Raw genomic sequence first — 18,925 nt, 5'->3', positions numbered from 1 at the left:
GAGCGTCTGCAATATGTCTTCCCAAAGGGAGATAGAGGTTGCAGATCCTCATGGCAGACAGATGTTTACTAATGCGTTGACCTAATTCTTGTTTGGTCTTTCCAATGTAGAAAGCCCCACACTTACATTGAAAAAAGGTAAACAACGCCTTTGGTTTTACAATTAGCGAAGTGTTTTAATCGGAAACTCTCACCATTGGGTAACTTGAAAATTGTCCGTTGCTTTATGTATTCACAACAGGAACAAGACCCACATGGGTATGTTCCCCAAGTTTTACATGGGTCTCGGCGTTGGTTACCCTTATATTCACTTTGTACCAATGAATCCCCAAGAGAGCCGGCTTTACGAAAAGTGATTTGGGGTTTTGAGGTAACAACAGTCGATAATATTGGATCCTCTGTTAATATTGACCAATATTTAGTGAGAACACTTTTTATTTTTTCATGTTCGTTGGAAAACCGTAGAATTAATCTAGTTGTATTCTCATTCTCCTTTAGTTTACTTTTTCCAAATAGCAAAGTTTGTCTATCTTGATTTTTAACACGGTTAAAAGCCTTTTTCAGGCAGGTTTTTGTATACCCTCGTAGCAATAATCTTTTGCTCAATTCATCCGCCTCTTTTTGAAAAGCTTCACTAGTTGTACAGTTGCGTTTGATTCGCAACATTTGACTATAAGGAATAGATTTTTTCAAAGATTCCGGATGGAAACTGCCGGCATGCAGAAGCGTGTTGCCGGCAGTTTCCTTCCTGAACAATTTTGTAGTAAGTTGCCCTACTGCATTTTTCATGATGGTAATGTCTAAGAAATCAATTTGGGTCCGATTATAGTACATTGTGAAAAAAAGATTCAAATTATTTTGATTCATCACTTCAAGACAAGTTTTCAATATTTCTTCCGGGCCATTCCAAACCATAAATACATTGTCTATGTAACGTTGCCACAGTATGATGTTCTTAGTGTATATGGCCCATGCATCATCAGACAGAAAGGTTTTTTCCCACTCCCCCAGGTACAAGTTGGCATAGGAGGGCGCACAACATGTGCCCATGGCCACCCCTTGTACCTGGAGGTAGTGGGATCCTTTAAATAAAAAAACATTATGTCTAAGTATGAAGTCAAGTATTGATAAAATAAACGTATTAAGTTTCCATTCGATAGTCGACCTTTGTTGTAGAACACGTTGTATTGCCTTTATTCCTAGGTCGTGGGGAATGCTATTGTAGAGGGATTCGACGTCTATAGTCACCAATATTGCTGTATCCGGGATTATCAAATCCTCTAAGATTTGCAATAGATGGATAGTATCTTTCGTGTATGATGCTAATTCCAAAACGTGTGGTCTCAAATAGTCGTCTATGGACCTGGCTTGCAGCCTCTGAGATGCATCCATTACCCGAGATGATCGGTCTTCCCGGGGGGTTCTGAATATTTTTATGTATTTTTGGTAATGCATACATTGTGGGTATTCTTGGATATTTAGTACGTATAAAATCCCACATCTCTACAGTAATGGCACCATCTCTATAGGCTCCATCAACCAGATCATAGAATTTTTGATTATATTTATCTAAACAATGCGCCGAGATTCTACAGTAGCATTTCCGATCATTAAGGATTTTCAGGCACATGGCTTCATACATGGAATTATCCATTAAAATGATGTTACCCCCCTTGTCTGATTGTTTTATTGTAATTTCTACATTGTCCTGGAGTGATTTTAAAGCATGTTTCTGTTCTAAATTAAGATTTTTTTTTTTTTTTTTTTTTTATTCCAACAAATTTTATTGAGTATAATGGGTGATAACAGGAAACATAGAACATAAAATATAAAATAATCAACTGTTACAACTAGCATGGCACGTAAACATAAACATGCACAATAATGCGTAAGACAATGTGAAGTAATGTGGCATTAACAGTAAAGTTATAAAACAGAAAGGCTATGTCTACGTGCGCATTGCACGGTCCCGCTATTGGGGAGCGTATGAGCAGGCATATGAGCGGGTTATTCGGCCCTGGCTCCCTATAGACCGGGCTTAGGGGGCAGGATCCGTCTGAAGGTGAAATGGGGGGGGAGGAGGGGGAATTGCCTTAATAAGGATGTGGAACATGACCAAGTGCCAGCGGTCGGGAGAGGGCCGGGGAGGGGAGGACAGAGGGGAAACGGGAATTGGGTAGGGGGGAGTTGAGGATCCGTCCACCGCTGTTCTCCATAAAAAGGATGTGACTCCTTAGTGTATGCGGGTCGTAGTGGTGGATACCCTAAAAAGAGGTTAAGACGTGAAACAGTGAGCAGTCCCAAAGTCGCATGATGATAATTGTCATACCGTCATAAGGGCAGGAAAGGTGCGGCTCTACATCTTTGTCAGAGGTTGACTAGGGGGTTCAAGAATTACTCGGTGTATTTTGCAGTCTTTCCAATGTGTTTGTAGTTGTGAAGTATTTCCAGCAGGCCCATTTAACGTTATATTTGTCCGGGGTGTCTCTAGATATGTGTATTCATTCTTCCATTTCTGATATTCTGTGCATCCTGTGGAGCCAGTCTTTAATAGAGGGGATTGTCTGGGATTTCCAGTATATTGGTATACATTGTTTGGCTGCATTGATCATGTGGACTATGATGGTTTTACGATAGGAAGTTTGTGACAAAGTGGTATGGTGCAAGAGAAATTGAGCTGGGGTAAAAGGTAATTCATATGTTGTAATGTCTTTGATCAGTTTGTGTATAGATTGCCAGAAAGGTTGGAGTAAAGGGCAAGACCACCAGATGTGGAGCATCGTGCCTCTACTCTGAAGGCATCGCCAACAACTATCTGGCGTAGATGGGTTCCAACTGTGTAATCTATCCGGTGTTCGGTACCAATGTGACAGTATCTTGTATCCATTCTCCTGGGTGGATACATTTATGGAGCCTTTATGTATATTGAAAAAGATGTTCTGCCAGTCATCCTCTGTGAGTGTGAGGTCCAGGTCTCTTTCCCATGTCGTGCAAAATTTGGAAGTATTGGGGTTGTAGTCTTGGAACAGGAGCGTGTGCGTTTGGGAGACGAGATGGGATAAGGGCGTAGTCTCGGAGCATAGGGTCTCAAAGGGCGTCAAATGTCGGGAGCAGTCAGTTATTTTCTTTAACGAGTGTAAGTAGTGGGAGATCTGTTGGAACGTCCAGGGAGGGATAGGCTGTTTCTGCATGGTGTTAGCTATTTGGGTAGACGTTTGTGGGCGCCCCTTTTCGTAGAAATGTTTTAACAGGACTTGAGGGTGTGACCAGTGGTTTTGAAGAAAGGTATGGTGCATCCCCGGAGGAAAGTCGGGATTCATTCGCAGTGGTGTTAGTGGTCCTGGGACAGTCGATAGGGAAGATTGCGTGCAAAGTTTACGAAAACATCGTAGTGTTGGAAGTAGGAGTGGGTGTGCTTTGATTTCTGTTTGAGAGGGGGAGGATGGAATCCAAGGCAGGGATCCAAGTGGTAATGTCGTGAACGAGGATTCTAGAAGTACCCAATCTTTGTTATTCGCATGGACATTCCAATCTATGATTCTGGTCAGGTGTACTGCTGAGTAGTAATTGGGGAGGTCCGGGAGCCCTATTCCACCTAGGTGTTTGGGCCGGGATAGGAGAGTAAAGTTGATCCTGGGTCTGCGGGAGCCCCATAAGAATTTGGAACATAAGCTTCTATAAGAGCGGAAAAGGGCTTGGGGGAGATGTATCGGTATCGTTTGGAGGAGGTAAAGGATTCTCGGCAATATATTCATTTTCAGAATAGCGGCTTTACCGAACCAGGAGAAAGTAGGTTTGTCCCAACGTTTGAGATCGGAAGCAATTGTCTGTAGCAGGGATAGGTAATTCTTTGGATACAGATCCTGTAGGTTAGTCGTCAGTTTGATACCCAGGTATGTGATATGATCGTCTCGCCATTGGAAGGGAAAGTTGTTTTTACAGAGGGTGACATCGGCCGGGGGCAGGGAAATGTTGAGGGCATGGGACTTGGTGAAGTTTATTTTTAGATTGGAAAGCAGGTTGAATTTGCGGAATTCACTCAAGAGGACCGGGATTGTCGTGTGCGGTTGTGTTAGGAACAGTAGAATGTCGTCCGCGAAGGCGGCAAGTTTGTATTCTTTAGTGGCAGTGCGGATCCCTTTTATGTCAGGGTTCTGACGGAGACTGTTTAAAAAGGGTTCTAGGGTAAGTACAAAGAGAATAGGAGATAAGGGGCAGCCCTGCCTTGTCCCATTGCGTATGGGGAAGGCATTCGACAGGGTGTTGTTGACTCTGACCTGGGCAGTCGGATTTTGGTATAGAGCTTGGATGAAAGTTGTTAGTCTTGGACCGAGTCCAATGGTTTGTAGAACAGTGTGCATGTAATCCCAAGCTACCCTGTCGAATGCCTTCTCCGCATCTAGGGATAGGAAAAAACCCTTTTGTTTGGTTCTTGATGTGAGGTGGTGTATATTAATAGCTTTGATGGTGTTGTCTCTGGCTTCGCGGCCAGGGACAAACCCAACTTGATCTTTTGTAATTAATGCTGGTAAAAGGGGGAGAAGTCTGTTGGCTAGTACTTTTGCAAAGAGTTTAATGTCCACATTTAAAAGGGATATGGGTCGATAATTAGCAGCTTGCGTGTGATCTTTATCTTCTTTAGGAATGACAACGATGTGGGCTGTGAGCATTTCAGTGTCAGGGGTACTGGAGGCGTTCAGGGAGTTGAAAGCTTTCCTAAACGGGTTCTGGAGGATATCGGAGAAGGATTTGTAATATGCTGATGTAAGTCCATCCGGACCTGGGCTTTTGCAGGGTTTTGTTTGTTTGAGTGCCGTATCCCACTCCTGTTGTGAGATAGGGCCGTCTATGTCTCGTAGAAGTTCCGATGTCTGAATTTTAGGACAGTATTTGTGGAGGAAAGCTTCCATGTCACGGAGCCTGGTCTGGTTAGGGCAAGGAGGATCATGCGTTTCATTTATGTTGTATAATTTGGTATAAAATCTCTCAAATTCCTCAGCAATCTCTGTATTTTTCGTATAGATGGCCCCTAGGGGGGATCTTAGGGAATGCACTGTGTGTTTCGTTCGTTTGGAGTGAAGGGCTCTTGCCATGAGGCGACTGCTTTTATTTCCGAATTCATAGAATTGCTTTTGGGAGAGCATGTAATTTTTCCTGGTGGTTTTGCCTAGTTCTGTTTGTATTGACAATCTAACGTCCTGCAGCTCTTGGAGTGTTTGAGCGGCTAAAGTATGTTTATGAGCTGATTCCAAAGTTCTAAGTCTTTGGAATAATTGACGGAGGTGGAATTTTTTTTCCTTATTTTTCTGTGCGGATAGCGAGATCATTTTCCCTCTAATTACACATTTGTGGGCAGCCCACTGGGTCATAGGGGACGTCTCCGGGGTGTCATTTTCTCTAAAGTAGTCGGTTAAACAGGTCCTGATTTCTGATGTGTGTCTCGTGTCAGTGAGGAGAGTGGGGTCCAAGCGCCATATTCGAGTATGGGCTTGCTTTTCGGGGAGTGTCAGCGTTACCGTGATAGGGTGGTGGTCGGATAAAGTCATTGGTTCTATAGTCGCTGTGGTCAGGTAGGTGAGATCAGGTTGGGTTAGAAAAAGGTAGTCAAGACGGGAGTATCTGTTGTGGGGGTTGGAGAAAAAAGTAAAGTCCTTTTCGTTAGGGTGTAGGATGCGCCAAGTGTCATGTAGAAAGAGCTGTTGGAGGGACAGATTTATTTGACGTAGGGCTCTGTAAGGAAGATGGGAGGTACCTGCCGAGGTGTCTGTGAGAGGGTTTAAGGGGACATTGAAGTCTCCGCCTAGCAGTAACATGCCTGATTGAAATGCGAGTAGTTGATTGGAAACCTCTCGAAAAAAGGGTACTTGTGCTTTGTTGGGGCTGTACACATTAGCCAAAGTTATAGGCTTGCCGCACCATGAACCTTTGAGAAAGATGTATCTGCCGTGGTCGTCAGTCAGTGTGTCTGTAATTTGGATGGGAACATTTTTGGATAGAAGAATCGATACGCCTTTAGTCTTGGAGGCCGGCGTGGTTGCGTGGTAGCTATGCGGGAAATAGTCGTTGGACAGTCGTGGTGTGTTTTGGGAACTAAAGTGTGTCTCTTGTAAGAATATAACATCAGCTTTCATGCTTTTCATGTGGGATAGAGTTTGTTTTCGTTTTTCCGGAGTATTCAGTCCTTTAATGTTTAGAGAGACAATTTTTAGAGTCGGATGGATGGAGGTAGTACAAGATGAGGTCATTGTAAGTGGTCAGGTTCACTGTCTAATAGGGAACCGTGTGGACGGAGAACAACGGAGGACAGATGGGAGGCCGGGGGGGTGGGTAAAGGTCAGGTGGAAGGTAGGGATGGAAGAGGAAGGAGGGAACGGGAGGATAGAACTGATGGGGCTTAAGGAGTTCTGGTCGTGTATGGGGGGATATACACGGCCCGGACGGTGGTATAACTACTGGGGTCGGAGTGACTTAGCGGTTCACACCCGACTGATATTAGTCCAGTGAGGGATCAGGGAAATCTCTTTCCTCTCGGAGAGTAGAGAGCAAAAAGAACCCTGTGAGTGAGGGTGGTAGGTGTCGAGGTCGGAGTTAGGTAGGATTTTAGATCCCTTGAGGTCAGGTTACCAATGAATGTATCTGGCCGTTCACCATAGAGTATGTACCGGGGAGGCAGGGTTAGAATTTTATCATTAGTTAGGTGAGAGAAGAGGGGGGGGAATATGGACTTAATGTGATGAAATAAAGGAGAGAGAGGGAGAGAGATAGAGGAGGTGAAGGCCCATATCTGAAAGTGTTTATGACTGAATCTGGAGCTCTAGGAGTGGTGGCAGAACGGACAGCTCTTCGGACCTTGTCAGTGGAGTGGGGGGGGGGTCATAGAGCATTAAGGTGCCATGGTATATAAACTATTTTTCATAGAAGTGAGAGGGTAATGGTGCTGTCCTCTGAACGTAGGAATCGTGGGTGAGCCCCATTCGAACGAACTCAGGAGTAGCTACAAACAGAGGGATGCGATTAAGGTGGAACATCACATTACGAGCGTTTTCAGATACTTCTGTACCGGGTAGCTGAAAACGTGACATAACTAACTAATGCATTCCAGTCGGTATACCGTATCAGAGGAGCATCAGTACTACAGCGCTAGGTCTACGATTGTTTACTGCAAGAGTCAGCCAAACAAAACGTAACTCACTCAAGAGTGCTCAATGCTGAAAATATGTCGTGAAACATAAAACATAAAACATATTACTTAAAGCATGGAAGAAATGAGGGCAACCGGTCTCTTCGTTGAGGTAGGGTAACCGTGGATTAGAGTTCCACTCCCAGCAGGAGAGATCTCGAACTATCATATGGGGTCGGTGATCTCAACTTCGGATGTTGGAGTGTAAAAAAGGGGTCGTGTAGTGAGAGCCCGAACGGATGCGGGAACATACTTGGGATCATTAAGAAATCATTGGACGTGGGGGAGGAGACCGGTTGCCCAACATATAACAACTACTTGGTAACCAGTTCGTATTTAAGGATACCGAGACTTGCGTGTAGGTTGCAGTACCGTAGAGTGGAACGGGAACCATGTCAATGAGACGGCAGGCACTGTTCCGAGATGACCTACGATCGGCAGGTGCATGGTTTCCCGAGATCTGAGGCTTCGGATCAACATTCGGGATCAACGTTCGGTTCAATGCTCATCGGAAGGTATGAGCCTCGGGGCAAACAAAGTCAGTTTTGCGGGGGGCTAGGAACATACCATATCGGTCCGGAAAAAGAGAGTGAGTGATTCTTGATAAGAGGGGCGAATTTACTCATCAGTTGTGATGGGGAGTTTGGGGTCTTGCAGTGTAAGGTCCAGAGTCTCGAAGTGTAGAAAGAGACATGTTGGTGGTAAGTTCGTGCGCATTACACGCCGGTACAGTACGATCGGTGATGAATTCAGGGGAGAATAAGATTAGTTGGAGACATCAGAGCAAACGATGAGCAATACAACGTATGCCAGAAAGTGGACAGTTCAAGCTGGTACCTTATTTGGAGGTGGGTGACGACGAGTTAAGATCTCCTTAGTCTCCTGTAGTCCGGAGACGCCGTGGGGCTGTGGTTCCGCAGGTTACCCGATGGGCGTGGGGACGAAGGCGGCGGGTGTGACCTGCGACGGCGGCCAATGTGGAAGTTTCCTGCTTCAGCTATACCCTCCATAGATTCAGCTCTGTGCAACGTGGGTAAGCGAAAGTCACTGTACCAATCTGGAACATCAACTGGAGGTAGGTTGAGGGCAGTACAAAAATGATCCAAGTCCTCCGGTACTCGTAAGTTGACTGTGTGGCCATTAGCTGTAGCTGATAGGCAGAATGGATATTTCCAGCGGTATGTGATGGCCCTCGTACGGAGGACATCCAGAAGAGGCTTTAACTCTCTTCGTCTTTGGAGGGTGATAGACGACAGGTCTTGGAAGATTCTTATTTCCGTCCCGTGGTGTAGTATTCTTCCCCTGTTTCTCGCCTTTCTCATAACTTCTTCTTTTTCGATGAAATCTGTGAGGCAACAGATGACATCTCTCGGTGGATCCGTCTCTCTCCCTCTAGGGCGAAGAGCCCTGTGAATACGTTCGAAGGTGATCACCGTGTCCGGAGCTCTCTCTAGCAGGTCGTTAAAGATCGTCGTCACCGTTTGGGTCAGTTGCTGCGGTTCAATGGATTCAGGCAATCCTCTCACCCGTACATTGCGGCGGCGACCTCGATTGTCGAGATCCTCTAAGTGGCGGTTCACCTCCCTGAGGTGGATCGAATGTGATTCCGCGATTTGCTGAACTTGGCACAGCGCTGTGTCATGGCGGGCCTGCACTTCTTCCACTTCCTCCATTCGTAGAGTTATGGCGCGAAAGTCCTCTCGGAGCTCAGAGATGGCCGCGGATAGTGTGTTTTTTATGTCCGCTGCAACCGCCCGCAAGTCCGCAATATTTAGGGCAGGAGGTGTCGGAGGATCCATGGCAGAAGCTTGGGGGCTGCGGCTTCGCGATCTGTGCGCGGGTCTGCTGGCTGGAGGGGCCTCGTGGATTGCGGCCTGTGGGTCCGGCGCCGCGCCTCTGGATCGGGCCCGAAATATTTCGGGTATGTTTTGGCTAAGCGGTGCGTCTTGGCTCCGGGGTGGACGGGAGCTTACCGGGGGGGTATTGTGTTGTGTGCTCCCCATGTTGTTAGTTAGATAGAGCGTCGTAACGGCTGTTGCTGGACCTCTGGGAACGGGAGGTGAAGATCAAGCGTCCATCTTCCTCAGGCACCAAGCCACGCCCCCCAAGATTTTTTTAGCTTACTCTTATCTTTTTTCATTTTTTTGATTTCTTTGGTTGTCAACTTAACAAACAATGCTAGGGCTGGATTGGAACTCAATGGGGGAAATTTGTTGGATTATTTCTTATACACTTTTTTTTATCACAGGTGAGGAGCTCTGCCAAAGATCTTCATCTGGACTATCTTCACTGTCAGTTTCCTCTTCCCAATCTTCCAGCACCAATTCATTTTCCTGTAGCAGCTGATTAAGGTCACGCAGGGCCCTAAAATCAGCTGCTGTAAGATTAGATGGAATAACCTCTTGTTTTGGTTGTTTACTATATAGACATTTAAAAAGGGTTATCCGGTGTCATCATTTTTTTACGCTCGAACATTAGGCCCACGGAAGCCTGCCTTTTTGCAGAAAAACGTGAGCTTGGCGTGATGGAAGGTGGAGTGGAGGACAATTGTGAGGAGAGAGGAGAAGGAGAAGTAGAAGACGAGGCTGGACGGTGAGAGCCTGGAGTGTGGCTTTGTGTGTTCCCTTGCTCCCACTGGGCTCGGTGATGGCTGCTCATGTGCCTTCTTAAGGCGGACGTCCCTAGGTGAGTGTTGGGCTTACCGCGACTAATGCGTTGACTGCAAAGATTGCAGATGGCAACGCTATTGTCAGCAGCGGACACGTTAAAAAAAGGCCACACTGCGGAGCCATGGGCCGGTGTCCTGGGAGCGTCAGATGTGACCGTACATGGTCGATGACTCGCTCCTGATACATTTGCAGTCTGCTTTGTCCCTCCTGTGCAATGTAAGTTATTCCTGCTTCTCCTCCCTATCTGCTGCTCCATATCTCCATCTGAACTCCCCTCCTCTTCCTCTCTTGTGGGGACCCACGTGACATCACTAGACACGTCATCATCGACGTCACCTTCCCCACCGCTATAAGTAGAGATCTCGGAGTAGGCAGCAACACCGGGGACCAACCTCCTCCTTGGGCTGATCTGGGTACTGTCGTCAGACTGCTGAGTAGCGGTTGTTGCAACCTCCTCTTCCTGATCCAATACCAAGAGTGTCTTGATATGGATTGGAAAATAATTCCTGTGACTCAAGCGGAGGGTATGTGGTGGTGGTGCTGTTGTTGGTGGTAGTGTCTTTGGGGGTGCACATAGCAGAGAGTGAAGAGGGTGCAGATCGAGAGGATGAGGAGGGTGCAGAAGAGTAAGGCTGAGTGAGCCACTCAACCAAGTCTGGTGCGTCCTTTAAAGTAATTGAACGCACCTTCTGCAACTTCCCACTTTGGCTCAAGCCTGTTGCTCCTGCCCTACCCCTACCACCCCTGCGGAAGGGCCTGCCTCTTCCTCTGCCTGTCATTTTTTAAATGACCCTGTGACAAAACTCTATGACAAAACCTATGAAGGACTGCTGCAGTATAGGGCAGCGGTCAGCAGTAGTGCACCTCAACCCTATGTATTGTGGACCTCACTCAACCCTATGTACTATAGCACCCTACACCAGTTTATTACCAGTCCTTATAAGGACCTTTGTGGAACAAGTAGGTTGTGACTGATTAGCAGACTGTACGTCAGTCCCTATACCGATGAAAGACTGCTGCAGTATAGGGCAGCGGTAAGCAGTAGTGCACCTCAACCCTATGTATTGTGGACCTATACCAGTCCTTATAGAATAGCAGACTGTACCTCACTCAACCCTATGTACTATAGCACCCTATACCAGGTTATTACCTTACCAGTCCTTATAAGGACCTTTGTGGAACAAGTAGGTTGTGACTGATTAGCAGACTGTACGTCAGTCCCTATACCGATGAAGGACTGCTGCAGTATAGGGCAGCGGTAAGCAGTAGTGCACCTAAACCCTATGTATTGTGGACCTATACCAGTCCTTATAGAATAGCAGACTGTACCTCACTCAACCCTATGTACTATAGCACCCTATACCAGGTTATTACCTTACCAGTCCTTATAAGGACCTTTGTGGAACAAGTAGGTTGTGACTGATTAGCAGACTGTACGTCAGTCCCTATACCGATGAAGGACTGCTGCAGTATAGGGCAGCGGTCAGCAGTAGTGCACCTCAACCCTATGTATTGTGGACCTATACCAGTCCTTATAGAATAGCAGACTGTACCTCACTCAAACCTATGTACTATAGCACCCTACACCAGGTTATTACCTTACCAGTCCTTATAAGGACCTTTGTGGAACAAGTAGGTTGTGACTGATTAGCAGACTGTACGTCAGTCCCTATACCGATGAAGGACTGCTGCAGTATAGGGCAGCGGTCAGCAGTAGTGCACCTCAACCCTATGTATTGTGGACCTATACCAGTCCTTATAGAATAGCAGACTGTACCTCACTCAACCCTATGTACTATAGCACCCTACACCAGTTTATTACCTTACCAGTCCTTATAAGGACCTTTGTGGAACAAGTAGGTTGTGACTGATTAGCAGACTGTACGTCAGTCCCTATACCGATGAAGGACTGCTGCAGTATAGGGCAGCGGTCAGCAGTAGTGCACCTCAACCCTATGTATTGTGGACCTATACCAGTCCTTATAGAATAGCAGACTGTACCTTACTCAACCCTATGTACTATAGCACCCTACACCAGTTTATTACCTTACCAGTCCTTATAAGGACCTTCGTGGAACAAGTAGGTTGTGACTGATTAGCAGACTGTACGTCAGTCCCTATACCGATGAAGGACTGCTGCAGTATAGGGCAGCGGTCAGCAGTAGTGCACCTCAACCCTATGTATTGTGGACCTATACCAGTCCTTATAGAATAGCAGACTGTACCTCACTCAACCCTATGTACTATAGCACCCTACACCAAGTTATTACCAGTCCTTATAAGGACCTTTGTGGAACAAGTAGGTTGTGACTGATTAGCAGACTGTACGTCAGTCCCTATACCGATGAAGGACTGCTGCAGTATAGGGCAGCGGTCAGCAGTAGTGCACCTCAACCCTATGTATTGTGGACCTATACCAATCCTTATAGAATAGCAGACTGTACCTCACTGAAACCTATGTACTATAGCACCCTACACCAGTTTATTACCAGTCCTTATAAGGACCTTTGTGGAACAAGTAGGTTGTGACTAGGGATAAGCCGAACACCCCCCCGGTTCGGTTCGCACCAGAACTTTTGAACGGACCCCACGTTCGTTACGTACGTTAGAACCCCATTGAAGTCTATGGGACTCGAACGTTCGAAATGGAAAGTGCTAATTTTAATGGCTAATATGCAAGATACTGTCCTAAAAAGGGTTTGGGGACCTGGCTCCTGCCCCAGGGGACATGGGTCAATGCCTAAAATGTTTTTAAAAATGGCCGTTTTGGCGGGAGCACTGATTTTACTGACGATTAAAGGGAAAAAAAAAGTGAAATATTCCTTTAAATATGGTGCTTGGGGGGTGTCTGTAGTATGCCTGTGAAGTGCCACGTGTTTCCCGTGTTTAGAACAGTCCCTGCACAAAATGACATTAAACGGAAATAACACCATTTAAAACTGCTTGCGGTTTTAATGTTATATCTGGTTCCTGCAATATGGTTGAAAATCATTCAGAAAAATGGCATGGGTAGCCCTCCCTGCCCATTACCAGCCTATTTGGGTCTTGTACGCATATTAAGGGGAACCCTGTACCCATATTAAAAAAAGGAAATGCGTGTGGCCCCCAGGCCCTATATACTCAGAACAGCAGTATACAGGCGGTGCAAACAAGACAGGGACTGTGTAGGTTTGTTGTGTTAAGTTGAATCTGTTTGTAATTTTCAACTGGTACATTTTTAAAGTGTAGCTCCAGTCAAAAAAACTATTTTTAAGCTTTTTGGAAAACATAGGGAAGGGTTATCACCCCTGTATAATTTGTTTTGTCGTCCATCTTTTTTCATCTCACTTGCTGCTGTCTCCTTGCGTTTGCAAGTAGGAGATGTTTGTAAGTTGGATGTTTGAAAGTAGGGGCCTGCCCTATATGCTCTGCAGAAATGGCGGAACAAGGTGTTGGTTTTGCCACAACATTGTAAGCCCTCAAAGTGACTCTTGGTGGGCGCTGGAGTGCCCTGCTGTGAACGATTATATCAAGAATTGTAATTACATGCCATTGTTGAACAGTGGTAGAAAAATTGACCTTTGGTGGTTGTGGTGCTGGTGCCACAACACTATAAGTCCTCACCGTTACTCTGGGTGGGCACAGGAAGGGGCCCTCCTGTGAAATATTATATCAAGAATTGTAATTACATGTCCCTGTTAAACATGGGCAGAAAAATTTGGCCTTAGGCACTGCTGCTGGTGCCACCACACTGCAACCTCTTCCATATACTCTAGTTTTTTTTGCTGGAATTAGCCCTGCTGCAAAGCATTGCATCAAAAATTGTACTTAAACGCCCCTGTTAAACAGGGGCAGAAAAATTGGGCCTTAGGCACTAGTGCTGGTGCCACCACACTGCAACCTCTGCCATATACTCTAGTTTTATTGCAGGAATTAGCCCTGCTGCAAAGCATTGCATCAAAAATTGTACTTAAACACCCCTGTTAAACAGGGGCAGAAAAATTGGGCCTTAGGCACTGGTGCTGGTGCCACCACACTGCAACCTCTGCCATATACTCTAGTTTTATTGCAGGAATTAGCCCTGCTGCAAAGCATTGCATCAAAAATTGTACTTAAACGCCCCTGTTAAACAGGGACAGAAAAATTGGGCTGCTGGCATCACCCAGAACCAAAAATGTTCTTCCAACATATCAGCGGAGGAGGAAGAGGATAGACAATCAACATAACAGGACAGTCACTCAGCATCAGCATAGGCAGTCTTGAAGGGATGTGGTATTTCAAAAAAAATTATTCGGTTACATCAGCTTCAGGTGCTTGGTAGCTGTGGGTGATCCAAGACTGATTCATCTTGATGAAGGTCAGTCGATCAACTGATTCGGTGGACAGGCTCACCCTGTGATCGGTAACAAAGCCACCAGCAGCACTGAAGGTGCGTTCCGAAAGAACGCTGGATGCAGGACAGGCCAGTAGCTCAATTGCATACTGTGCAAGCTCTGGCCAGTGATCCATCCTCAAGACCCAGTAAGCCAGAGGATTTTCGGTGGGAAAGGTGTCCAAGTCTGACCTTGCCCCTAGGTATTCCTGCAACATGTAAATCAGACGCTGGCGATGGGTGCTGGAACCAATCATACCTTGGGGCTGCGGACTAAAAAATTGTCTGAAAGCATCAGTCAGACGGCCACCTTCTCCACCGCTCCTTCTGACCGATGCCTCAGCAACACGTTGTCCAGGACCAGGAGTTTGTAACCTCCCAGTCTCTGGGAACGCGTTGCACAGAGCTTTCTGCAAGGCCTCCCGGAGATGTCTCATCCTCTACTCCCTCTGCGATGGCAAGATAAGGCCGGCAACCTTACCCTTGTACCGTGGATCAAGGAGAGTGGCCAGCCAGTAATGGTCCCTCTCAGTAATTGTCCCTGTCGGAGGGCGGAGAGGAGGTTGGTGCCTTTGTCGCAAACCACCATTCCTGGCTTAAGCTGGCGTGGCGTCAACCACCTCTCGGCCTGCCCCTGCAGAGCTGACAAAACATCCGCCCCAGTGTGGCTCCTGTCCCCCAAACAAACCAGCGCAAGCACGGCATGGCATCGTTTTGCCTGCGTACTTGCGTAGCCCCTGCAACGCCTACGGAGCACCGCTGGTTCTGAGGACAGAGCACTGGAAGAGGCCATGGAGGAAGAAGAAGAGGAGGGGGTGGAGGAGAGAGGTGTGTCACAACCAATAGTAGCATTTTGGAGGCGTGGTGGCGGAACAACCTCCAACACTACTGCACCTTGTCCTGCATCCTTCCCAGCAGCCAGAAGAGAGACCCAATGGGCCGTGAAAGACAGGTAACGTCCCTGTCCATGCCTGCTGGACCATGAGTCAGCGGTAATATGCCCCTTACCGCTGACCGCCCTGTCCAGCGAGGCAAGGACATTGCCTTCCACATGCCGGTAGAGAGCCGGAATCGCCTTCCGTGAGAAAAAGTGGCGTTTGGGGACCTGCCACTGAGGAACCGCACATTGTACAAACTCACGGAAGGGGGCCGAGTCTACCAACTGAAAAGGCAGCAGTTGAAGTGCTAGCAATTTAGCCAAGCTAGCATTCAACCGCTGGGCATGTGGATGGCTGGGAGTAAACTTCTTCCGCCGGTCCAGCAGCTGGGGCAGGGACATTTGCCTGCTATAATCGGACGTGGGTGTACCGCTAGCAGAGTTCCCAGAAGCACTTGGCTGTGACACACCTAATTCTACACCTTCATTCCTCTCAGAGCAGGTTTCAGAGAGGACTGAAGGTCTAGTGGGGTTGGAGATGCCAGCTGATGAGGAGCAAGGAGAGGTCCGCTTTGTTCTTTGGTGTGGGTCTTTGAGGTACGCTTGCCAACGAGCTGCATGGCAGGTCAACATATGTCTGGTCAAGTATGTGGTGCCCAAGCGGCTGATGTTTTGGCCACGTGAGATACGCTTGAGACATATGTTGCAAATAGCAGCGGTGCGATCTGATGCACTCGTCTCAAAAAAGGCCCACATCAAAGAACTTTTAGAATAACGCGCAGAGGCAGCGCTCTGCACAGGCGGAGCTCTGCGGTGTGATTCAGTCGGTGTGCTGCCCCTAAGCTGGCCCCCGGAGGGCATCCTGCCTCGTTGGACATGTGCCTCCTCCTCCTCCTCCTCCTTCTCCTCCCTCCTTCCAGGCACCCACGTGGAGTCAGTGTCCTCATCATCCCCTCCCTCTTCATCGCTGTAGCAAACCTGGCAGTATGCTGCAGCTTGTGGAACATGACTGCCAGATTGCTGTCCTTCTTGAGCATCCCCTCTCTCTGCGCTCACGCTACTGCCTTCCTCTAGCTGAGTGTCATCATCAGAGCCCACCAAACACTGGGCATCCTCCTGGAGCATGTACCCAACACTGTGCTCAAAGAGTTCAGGAGACTCCTCAGGAGGACGTGGTGGGTCTAGGGAAGGAGTCACTGATGATGACATTGAGAGGAGGGAAGACGATGCGTTGGCAGCTGCTTTGCGACTACCCTGAGACTGGGTGAGAGAGGATGAGGAGGATGAAGAGGGCTTGGTCATCCACTCTACCAAGTCGTTGGCATGTTGCGGTTCAACATGTCCAGCTGCCGAAAAGAAGGACAAGCATGTCCCATGGCCACGTGCTGATGACAATGCACCGCGTCCACGACCAGCACTGTTGTCTCTAGACACAGAGCCTGCTTGCCCTCTTTTATCGGCTCACGCCTGTCTGCCTCTCCTTGCTGGCCTTCCAGACATGGTAATGGCCTGAAGGGAGTTGGGTAAAACAGCAGTTGGGTAGTTTATATTGTGCTGGAGGCACACACAACTTCCAATAACTCCTGCAGATGGCAATTGGGCTCAAATAGAGAACAGCTATGTAGGTGGATTATAGCGGGTACAGGGTACAGAGCACGCAGACAGCACGCACTATCTCCTAACACTACTGACTGCAAGCTCTATTATTAACGATAGATCACTAGCTATATAGGTTAGGTGAATATCGCGGTGTATACTGCGGTCAGGGCACGCAGACAATAACCAGAAAACAGCAGAGATAAAGGGGTATATACAGATGTATACTGTGCTGTGCTGGAGGCACACACAACTTCCAATAACTCCTGCAGATGGCAAGTGGGCTCAAATAGAGAACAGCTATGTAGGTGGATTATAGCGGTATGTACTGGGTACAGAGCACGCAGACAGCACGCACTATCTCCTAACACTACTGACTGCAAGCTCTATTATTAAAGATATATAAATATAGTGAAGTGAATAGTGAATATAGTGGTGTATACTGCGGTCAGGGCACAGACAATAACCACTACACGACAGCAAGATAGGAAATCAGCCAAAACGATCGGTGTGTACTGTGTTGAAGGTACACAGAACACCCACTGCTTCAGATGCTAACACACTACACGAGGCCGCCTCAATGGCGGCCTTATATAGTGTGGGGCGTGCACTACACAGCCTCAGCTATGATTGGCCACAGGCATCCTGCCTGTGGCCAATTATGGCTCTCCTCGCTGCTGGCGCTGCGATTGGCCAAGCATGCGGGGTCACAGTGCATGCTTGGCCAATCATGAGCCAGCAATGCACTGCGCCATCGCAGTGCATTGTGGGCCGTGAGCGCCATGCGAATTTTGACGCGAACGGACCAAGTGTTCGGATTTCGCCGAACGGACAAACAGCCAATGTTAGAGTCGAACGTACGTTCGACGCGAACACGAAGCTCATCCCTAGTTGTGACTGATTAGCAGACTGTACGTCAGTCCCTATACCGATGAAGGACTGCTGCAGTATAGGGCAGCGGTCAGCATTAGTGCACCTCAACCCTATGTATTGTGGATCTATACCAGTTCTTATAGAATAGCAGACTGTACCTCACTCAACCCTATGTACTATAGCACCCTACACCAGGTTATTACCTTACCAGTCCTTATAAGGACCTTTGTGGAACAAGTAGGTTGTGAATGATTAGCAGACTGCAGCAGAAGGGCAGCAGTCAAGTATAATATTCTTTCTATATTTGGAAGAAAGAATATTATACGTGTACAAGCCTATTACCATACCACTGATACCAGTCCTGAAAACAACCTTTGTGGACCTAATATAGTAACAGCTACTGATTAAACTGACCCTCACTGCCTCACACACTGCTTCCTGCCTGTCCCTATATAAACTGACAAAACAGAGGCTACTGGAACAATAACTGGAATAGCACTTTTGTGGACCTGATAGTAACAGCTAATGACTAAACTGACTGTCCCTACAGCAGACACACCGTCCTGTCCCTTTCTCTAAACTGACAAAAGACACTCAGGCTGCTGCAACAATCAGTAGCACAGCAAACCTATATACACCTAACACCTATACCAGTCCTGAAAAGAACTTTTGTGTACCAAATAGCTAGCGATTTAGGTCACTGCAATCTCTCCCTGCTCCACACAGCAACCTGCCCCTATAGTGACAGAAGAAAGAATGTAAAATGGCTGCCCCATCGGGTGTATTTATAAGTTAGGGGGAATGTCCAAGTGTCCATGTGCTGTAATGTCTCAATTGGCTGTCCTGTACCCCATGATGGATGTGTCATCATAGGTCAAAGTTCTTTTACACAGAAAACACGGAAGTCCGCCTGGAAAACGGCGGCAATAGTCCGCCGATCGGTCGAATCGTGAACAGCCGAAATTCGCCGCGAAACGACCGCCGGGCGAACCGTTCGGCCATCACTACTTGTCAGCGAGGGGTGGCCCAGTGATAGTCCGGGGCCGAGTGCCTGAAGCGTTTGGGTGAGTCCTTTCGTGAGCTCCTTTGATCCAGGGAGCGGTTGAGAGGGGCAGCTTTGGATGGGGTGTGTGGATGTGGGTCTGCATGTAGAGATCGTAGAAAGGCTTCTGCTTCCGAGGCAGGGGCGGGCTGGGCCGGGGGGCAGGGTGGAAATTTCCCCCCAGGCCGGCGTCTAAATTATGTTTAAAAGGCTGCTGGCTGTTTGTTCTTTTTTTTTTTTTTTTTTAAATGCTGTGACTGGAGCGGCCCGGGTCACAGAGTTCTTTTAACAGCCTCCCCCGCAGCCGCCGCCGATTGGCTGGCTCGATGCTGCTGCCC

The sequence above is a fragment of the Lithobates pipiens genome, unplaced genomic scaffold, assembly GCF_037356315.1.
Source record: "Lithobates pipiens isolate NorthernLeopardFrog02 unplaced genomic scaffold, aLitPip1_a1.2 Scaffold_16, whole genome shotgun sequence".
NCBI classification, from domain to species: Eukaryota; Metazoa; Chordata; class Amphibia; order Anura; family Ranidae; genus Lithobates; species Lithobates pipiens.
The sequence above is the reverse complement of the archived record's forward strand: the minus strand, read 5'-3'. Positions refer to the sequence as shown.